Below are 9,749 nucleotides of genomic sequence, written 5' to 3' on the forward strand. Positions count from 1 at the left end.
TATTTTCCTATTTCTTCAGTATTCTGAAGACTACTTTAACTACTGACCAGTTACTTTTTTGTTGCTGTGACAAAATACCCTGATAAAAACAACTTAGGAAGGGTTTATTTTTGCACACCGCTTGAGGTCCAGTACATCATGGTGGTGGAGTCTAGGCAGCAAAATCTTGAAGCAGCTGATCACATTGCACCTGCCACCAAGAAGAGAGTAATGAAAGTCTGTGCTTAGGTCTCCCCCTTCTTTAAAGGCAGTTCAGGGTTCAAGCAGAAGTAATGGTGATACCTCCTGTAGGGTGGGTCTACCACCCCAGTTAACCTAATCAAGATAATCTCTCACAGACAAGCCTGGAGGATAACCTAATTAATTCCTCACAGGTGTGCCTGAGGTCCTGACTCTGATGTGATTCTCCTTGATAATAAAACACTAACCATCACAACTTCTTACTAGGGGGAAGCGTTATTGATTAATGGTCTTCTGAGTTACTCGGTGGCCGACCAGAAGGTCGAACAGAATTCAGCGACCTCTAACGGAACAATTGTAAGTTATATACAAAACAATATTAGTTAAGGAGAAGGATGGTAAGTATTATGTTGTAGTTTTATTTGAAATGCTTGAACTCTCTTATAGTCTTTTTAATTGTTCATAAAACAAGTCTAAGCCCAATTCTAATTTCTAGGAATTTATGGGATTAACTAATGGAACTTTTCTAAAAAAAAATTTCATTTATTATTTTCATTTTGTGTATGAGTATATTGCCTGCATGTATGTGAGTGCATCCGTGTTGTGCAATGGCGTGGAGGTCAGAAGAAGGTGTTGGATTTCCCTGGAACTGGAGTTAAGGACGGTTTGTAGCCACCATGTGGGTGCTGGGAATCGAACCTGGGTCCTCTGCAAGAGCAGTCAGTGCTCTTAACCACTGAGTCACCTCTCCAGCCCCAACTAATGGAACTTTTATTTCCAGAAGGATTTGAAATTTAAGTAATAAAAATAATGATTGGCAATTCTCTACTTTGGAGAGTGGCTAACTTTGCTGCCTGTTTACCGACTAAGGTTAATAGATAATTGTCTACCTTTGTTCTGTCTGTAGAAGCTGCTTTCTCTTTTTGGCTTATGACAAACAGGCTTGGCTTGAAGCAAAATGAACCCATCCTACCCCTTGACTACGTTCTCTAGTATATTTCTCTGTGCTCAGACTTACACAGATTGATAAAAGGGTTGTGCCTGATGGGCCTCTCATATGTCCATTCTCTGAGAAGGTGCGGGAAGGGTTAGGAAAGAAAATGGGGCTAAGAAAAAGGGGAAGTAAGGCAGGACGAAAGAAACACGGACACAGATCAAAGACAGGAAACTCTGCTATACGACGATAAAGGAAAGCAACTTCTGTGTGATTCAGCAGAATCTGGGGAAAGAGGAAAGTAGAAAAGCAACAGAGCGGGATTTCTCTGTAGGCCCTTTTCACCAAAGCAGAGTTCTTAACTCAGAATCCGTGCGCAGACTCACGGGACCCATGACTTGGTATTTGAAACAAATTACATCCTATTTTGTCTCATTTTTTGCCTGAAATTTGGTATTACCCTTAGCTGTGGACATACTGCAAATCTCTACAGTATTGGAGATGTCCATGACATGTCTATAATATAAACAACAAACACTTTCATGTCACGATGCAATTTGGTAGAAATATTTCTAATAACTCTTTTTAAAATTACCATTGATCTTATTTAATGCTTTAGCAAGGATATGCATGAATTATTATACCTAATATTTAAAAATTTGTGAATTAGTTCAATAAAATCAATTTCTGTTCTAATCTTATGACTCATTTATTATGTTTATTAATTTTTATCAATTTTTTATGTGTATGAGTGTTTTGCCTGAATGTGTATGTAAGTGCACCCATGTTATGCAATGCCTGAGGAGGCTAGAAAAGGGTGTTGGGTCCCCTGGAACTGGAGTTACAGATGGTTGTGAGCATCTGTGTAAGTGCTGGGAACCAAACCCAGGTCCTCTGGAAGAGCAGCTAGGGCTTTTGACAGCTGAGCCATCTTTCCAGCTCCTATGACTTTTATTTTTTGTGTTTAAAAGTGTTTTGCTCTTTTGTCCACCACTGTGCCCTTCTCTACTGCTCCTGGAGCAGCTCGTGTGTTCCTTCAGACTCTGAGGAAAAGCTCAAGGAAGGAGTGAAGACTGAGAACAACAGTGATCCTATTAACCTGAAGGTGGCAAGCCAGGGTGGAGCTGAGTGAGCACAGCGCTAACGGAGAAAGGAGGTATTTTCACACAACCAGTGATTTTCTCAGACTGGCCTTGAACTCACAGCGGTCATCCTGTCTCCACATACTGAGTGTTGGGATTACTAGCTTGAGCCACAACACCCCACCAAGTTGCAGCTTTCTAATTGAAAACATATTGCTAAGTTAATTAAGACACCCTATAGTGAATTATTGGATTTATCAGAGGCAGATAAGATTCTAATTTAGTGATGGACAGCCAATCAACAAAACAGGCACATTGGTATAGTTGGAAATAGAGGTTGAAGATAGGATTGATGTGTTGCAGAAGCAGAAAGGCGGTGCCAACTAAGGAGGGAAGCTGTCGTTTCTACTGCAGAATTTTGTTATAGACTCAGAATATACTCTCCATTAGAAAACCACAACTTACTTAACATCAGATTAATACAGAATGGCTTTCCCCATTCATTTATGCTTCCTATTCACATAAAGTACCTGGTGCATGGCCATAAGCACATGCTTGGAAAAAAGACCGAATGCACAATGGTATATTTAGTTGACACCAAATGAAGATGATCTAGGGGAAAATATGGATTCTGTGAGCTATGTCCTTTCTCTAATAGTGGTTCATTCACCTGTTATCCTTGTATCAATGTTTTAAAAACAACAACCCCCCCCAAACATTTTTTCATTGAAAAACCAAGGGTGATTTTATCTTTTTTTTTTTTTTTTTGTATGTAGCTGTTTTATGTAGGGTAATGTGTAGTTAAGCAGGAGTAATTACTTGAAAAAATGAATCCTAAATAGTTTTTCCTTCAAGATAAGCATCTTGTTTAAATAAAGTTCTTGTTAAAAATATTCTGGAAAGTTCACAGTCCTGACTGCATAGCAAAGAGGTCTGTGACACAAAAATTATCAGTAGTTATGGTCTTGGTCCTTGGGGACAAGGGCCTCAGGCTGTGACCTCAAATAGCCTTATCTTTAAGAACATGAACTCTACATGTTCTACGAGGTGGAAAAGCTCAGAATACTGACTGTTGTGAAATCCAAACTCATTTACTAGTGATTTTGACTCTTGAGGATGGTAGTCCAGCAATAGCACTTTATCATATGTGGTCTTACTATATTTCGGGAGAGAGAAACTTTATTATAGAAAGGAACATGAACTTAGAAGAATAATATATTCTAAGAGGCTTGTGAGTCCTGAGAGATATAAAAGTTCACTGGCCAAGGGAATGAAATCTTCTGTAAGGGACTCTGCTACATAGATTCTTCCTAAGACGCATACTCCCGAGTTCCAGAGAATCTCTTTATTGGGAGCTAGGTCCAAACGACTTCGATCATCTCATTACTGACCTGACCCACTGTCTTTAAGTCACTGTTTCATCTCATAGAGCGCAATGTTGCCTTTGAGCTCTGGCAGGAAGCTGTGAAGGACTAATTTCTTACCAGTGTTGAAAACTGGGACAGTCTGAACTCCTCTTTTTATGTTATGTTTTTCTTCCTTTTGTATGGTTTGTAAGAGCAAATTTTAATAAATACAGAATCACACCCTGGAACCATTTAGGAGCCTTTAGTCTGTATTTATGTCAATCTCTCTTCAATATTTGAGAAATAAAACTATTAGAAAGAAAACATTGCTGATTGGATTGATGGTCCTTTTCGTAGACCTCGCGTCTCTTCTCTGTCTATAGCACTTGGCGTCTGAGTTCTAAACTTTGCAGCAGAACTGACATTGGTTGATACATTTTACACAGTCATTTCTACAAAAGCCCATTATTGTATAATAATATTTGACATAGCTAATTCTTATTAATTCATTGGAACTGTTAGTAAGGACACAGACACACAGTTTTTAAGTAGGCATTTATTAGTTTAAGTGAGAAATGTCCCCCATAGGTTTGAGAGTTTAAACACTTGGTCTCCAGTTGGTGGTGCTGATTGGGAAGATTGTAACACTTTTAGGACACAGAGCCTTGCTGGGGGGAGTATGTCACTGGGGATCGGCTTCGAGGGTTTCTAGTCTCACCCCACTGCTAGTTTGCTCTCTCTGCTTCCTGCATGTGTCTGAAGATGTATTCAGCCTGCTCCTCACTTGCTTCATTTGCTGCTATGCCACCCTGTCACGATGGACTCTTATCCCTCTGGAACTGTGAGCCAAAATAAACCCTTTCTTTCTTAAGTTACTTTTGGTCAGAGTGTTTTAGCACAGCGACAGAAAATAACTAATAAAATACATATGTAACATTTCACTATTAACAGAAATGGTTCGTAAGCAAAGCACATTGAAAGAAAATAACATGTACGAAGCATTAAAACGCTATCCTTTCTTGACAGTTAAATAAAAAATATGCTTTTTGTAGTATGTATTATATATGTTTATAATATATATATAGTAAATAAAATATAGCCAAATGTTTGTTTTAGTGATCTTTTAGACAGGAAAATGAATAGAAATTGGAATCTGTTAGAAAGCTCAGGCTTCTAGGTAACCAGGTCGTAAGCAGAGAAGGCTTCAATCAGGGCAAGAACACTCTGCCATTCCCCTATCCTCCCCTCAAAATCCAGGGCTTGATTGTGGTCTCACCACTGTCATGTTGCATGAGTCACACATTAAATAAGCCCTCTGCCCTAACCAGAGAAACAGTAAGCCCTGTCCGATAGCCCAAGTCATGTATGTCCTGCTCTCCTACCTCAGTCACACAGTTTATGGGTCACATATTAACTAAGCCTGCTTCTCCATAATGGAAGACTTCCCTTTCCCCAGGAAACCTTCAGAAGAACACTTTTGCACTCCTTGAGTGGGCTGGAAACTATTGCAAACTCCTGTCATAGGGCTTGTAGTAGTAAAACCTTTTGCCTAAAAGAATAACCCACTTTCACACCTCTCTTCAACTCCTCAGAAACCTGACAAAATACAGAGCAACATAGTCCAATGACCACATAGAGGCATGAAATTCACATGGACAGCACTGAAGTGCACAGCAATGCACAGCAAAGTCAGAAATTCATCACTGACAACATCAACTTTTTCTTGGTATTAAGGAAGCTGAAAATCACTTGGTTTTCTTTATTTAAGCTTGCGGCTCTTTGGGGTCTCATTCTCTAGTTATTTTGATCTGATGAGGATTCTTTTTGGTGACATCAATGTATTAGAGGGGCTGAAATAACATGATGGTGACGTTGAAATACATTTCTTCATTTTCATCTAGATTAACGCTCTCAAAAGCATTGCCATATTAATAATGACTGTATTCTTATCCCTCTCATGATTTGAGAATATATATTTTTAAAGGGAATAAAAGGTCCTTTTTCTTTTCCAATAAATTTTTGTAGCCAATGTTGGTTGAACCATTATATTATAATATAGGAAAATCAAGAAACATTAAATCTCAAAGTACCTGGTTGTGGTCACAATGCCTTCATTCCCCAAAGAATTCATTTATCAGGACAGGTAATGCCACAGCCTTAATTATGATTTATTTCCTTTTAAGCAATTTGCACACATTAGGTGACCCAAACTCTCCATAAGAGGCTCCCCCAGCACTAAAACAATACAGTAATAGTTGGAACACATTTGCCTCATAATATCTTGTTGGGGAGCACAGTATCTGCAGATCCGTGTAGCTAGCCCTCAGAAGTAGTTCGTTTATGAAAAGAATATCTTCGAAGCGTCGGTTCTGGGGCTTAGAGAAACACAATTGGAATTCAGTATTTTGCACAGCCAGAAGGAAGTAATGTTTTCTAGAAGCATCATGAATGATACTATGGACGGATAGAAAAGCTGATAATTTTTCCAGCCACATCAATTGTTAAACACATAAGTGATCAATACATGGATAAAAACTGGCCCTGTTTTTGCTTCTTTGGAAAACAACAGGTTAATATCTTCTTTTAAACTTGGACCTGCTATTTTAAAAACACATAACATCGGTAGTACCACACATGAAACATATCAGGAAAACAATCGTAAAGACGCCCTTGTAAAAAAATTTCATCCCCTGGCCCCTGTAAAGCAGATAATTGCTCTGACCCTCGGACTGGACACTGGGAAAATCCCCAGTCAATGAACGCATGTAAACCTTATTCTTGACCATCAATCACAGCCCTGTACAGACACATCAATTCAGAACCCTTATCTTATTCCAGCTGAGGCTTGATTCATTTGGTTTAAGAGCTGCCTCCTGACAGCACGTCTCCTAGACACACGGATTACATCGATATCTGGCCATCAGTGCCGTGCATCATGTGCACCAGCTCCGAGTTCTCTCGGCTTCTGGTTCTACACCCTCAGTGGTGATCGGAGACAGCCACAGATTCAGAGAACTCTGAATCACATACGAAGAGTGCCGAACTCCACAGAGGTGGCCTGTATGGGAGAATGAGCTTTTTCTTTCATTTTTTTTTTTAAAAAAATCTTATTTATTATTTTTATTTTTTAATCTGTACACGTGTATTGCCTGCATGTATGTAAGTGCACCTGTGTCATGCAATGCCCATGGAGGTCAAAAGAGGGTGTCAAATCAGAAGTTATGGGTGGTTGTTAGCCACTATGTGGGTGCTGGGAACCAAACCTGAATCCTCTGAAAGAGCAGCTAGTGCTCTTAGCTGCTGAGCCATCTCTCCAAGCCCCTTTTACTTTTTTAATGCAGAGAAAAACTACAAATAACCCCCCAAACTTACTTTTCAAACTAGCTGCCTTATTTTGCATTAGGGGAGGTAGACTTTCTGGACCAGTCCTTGTCTACCATTGCCGCTCAGCTGGCCCAGACTTTTGCTCCCACTATCAGGAAAAATGTTCAGATGAGTATATTATTAAAATAGTTGTTTCCAATATTTCCTCATTCTGGAAAGTTTATGGTCTGCCTTCCTTGCCATGGGTGCCAAGTCAGTCCTGGGAAATGAACTAGGGAGCTGAGTACAAATACTGTCCCATGCTAGAAAAGTTAACGGTCACGGGGCTAAAGAAAACAAATTCCAAACTCCAGGGAGAAATCTTTTTTACTAAACAGGAATTAAAGGACCATTATGCTTAGAGGAGGGTGTGACTGAAGGAAATGTTTGAAATGTGCAAATCTCAGAAGCCCTGAATTTTGCCTTACCATTCAACTAGTTTATTCATTAACTTTCCAGACCTGCTAAGTTTTCATGGTCAGTATGTTCATGAACAGTAACTTAATGGAAATGGATTAGTATCTCAGTGTGAAAACCAAAGATCTGATCTGCATACTGTTACTTTGTTTTGTGAGACATGGTTTTTAAAGTACTCTCCCATGTAGAGAAAGCAGTCCACTTAAACAACTAGTTACAAGGACTAAGAGCCTATGACTGAAGACGCAGTTGGTCTCCAGAGTTTATATGAGTTTCTAATCTTTCCCTGTCCATGCGCTTTAGGGGGAAAAAGGTTAGACCGATGACTATGGAGCAATGATGTATTCCTCTTCTTAAAGTTCCTTAGAACATGCAATTCATGGGTATTACAGCACTAACCCAAATCCCTTGACTTAATTTGTAGCTCTTGTTGCAAATGGAGCGCTCCCACCTATGCCATCTCCAAGATTAAGATTTCCTCAGGGTGATTTCCCCATGTTTATGGACATCAATAAGGTCAAAGAGTGAATGGACAGAGGAGCAGCTGTTCGGTTTAGAAAGTTCTTTTCTGCAGCTGTATCTTGTAGGGCATTGCCCATGTTTTCATCTAACCATTTCAGAGTTTCAGGTTTCACAATGAGGTATTTGATGCATTTGAAGTTTAGTTTTGTGCATGGTGATAGAAAGCCTAATTTCATTGTTCTGTAGGTGGAGATCCAGTTCTGCCAGGACGACATGTTGAAGATGTTAAATTTCCTCTAGTGCGTGTTCCCGGTACCTTCATCAAGTGCCAGGTGGCTGAAATTGTGTGTACTTTTGTTTGGGTCTTCTATGTTGCTCCATTTATCTATATGTCTGGTTTTGTGCCAGTACCATGCTGATTTTACAGACTATAGCTCTGTAATATAGTTTGAGATCTGGTATGGTAATCCCTCCAGCTCTTTGTGCTCAGGATTGCTTTGGCTATCTGGAGTCTTTTCTGATTCTGTATGGATTTTAGATTTTTTTTCTAATTCTGTGAAAAATGTCATGGGTATTTTGATTGGCATTGCTTTGATTCTCTAAATTGCTATTGATAGGATGGTCATCTTCATAATATTAATTCTACCAAACCATGAGCATAGGAAGCTTTTCATCTCCTGGTATCTTTTCAATTGCTTTCCTCAGAGATTTAATAGAGATCATTAATGTCTTTGGTTAGAATTATTCGTAGATATTTTATTTTTGAAGCTGTTGTGAGTGTGAGGATTTCCATGTGTTCTTTCTCCAATGGCCTGTTATTGATACATAGAAAGGCCACTGATTTCTATAACTCGGTTTTGTATTCTGCCGTTTTGTTGAAAGGGTTGATTATCCCTAGAAGCTTTCTGGTGAAGTTTTTGGGATTTCTTATGCATTGTACCATATCATCTGCAAATAGGGATAATTTGACATTTTCTTTTCCAGTTAGTAACCCTTTAATTTCCTTCTCTTTTTTTGCTTTAGCAAGAGTTTCAAGCACTATATTAAAAAGGAGTGGGGATAGTGGACAGCCTTGTGTGGTTCCTGATTTCAATGGGAAGGCTTTCAGGTTTTCTCCGTTTGGAATGATGTTGGCCAACAATCAATAGTGGGACCTTATTAAACTAAAAAGCTTCTGTATAGCAGAGCAAACATCAGTGGATAAAGAGGAATCCCATAGAGTGGGAGAAAACCTTCACCAGCTACACATTTGACAGAGGGTTAATATCTAGAATATACAAAGAATCAAAAACCAAAGAATCAAGAAAGCAAATGACTCAATTAAAAAAACAGGCTGTGGATCAGATGAGAGAGCTCTCAAAAGAAGAAATAAACATGACTAAAAAACACCTTAAAGTGTTCACCATCCTTAGGAATTAGGGAAATTAAAAGTACTCTAAGATTTCATCTAATCTCAGTCAGAAAGATCAAGAGAACGAATGACACCAAATACTAGCTAGGATGTGGGGAAAGGGACTGTTCATTCACTGCTGGTGGGACAGCAAACTCGTACAACCACTACAGAGTACGTGCCCTATATAGGGCTCCTATATTAAATCTCTGCCACCCATGTTCAGGGACCATGGAAGAAGGAACAGAAAGACTGTAAGAGCCTGGAGTGGTGGATGACCACAAGGAAACAGACTTTTCCATGTAGCTGAGAACTTGCTCATATAAATTTACAACAGTGGTGACAGACAGTATGCAGAAAACCCATGGCAACTCAAACCAGACAAAAACCCATCATAGACGCGGGGAAATGGTAAGAAGCCCCAACCTTAGCTGAGGGACTATTGGCAGCTGATCACTGCTGGGTGTGGGAAGATTGGTCTTCTTTAAGAGAGTGATGCTAGATAGGTTGACCAGGTTCCACTGGATGAAGTCTCACTGAGGGATATCTGGGAACACACACATGACCCGCTAATC

The sequence above is a fragment of the Nannospalax galili genome, unplaced genomic scaffold, assembly GCF_000622305.1.
Source record: "Nannospalax galili isolate Female #2095 unplaced genomic scaffold, S.galili_v1.0 scaffold423, whole genome shotgun sequence".
Taxonomy (NCBI): Eukaryota; Metazoa; Chordata; class Mammalia; order Rodentia; family Spalacidae; genus Nannospalax; species Nannospalax galili.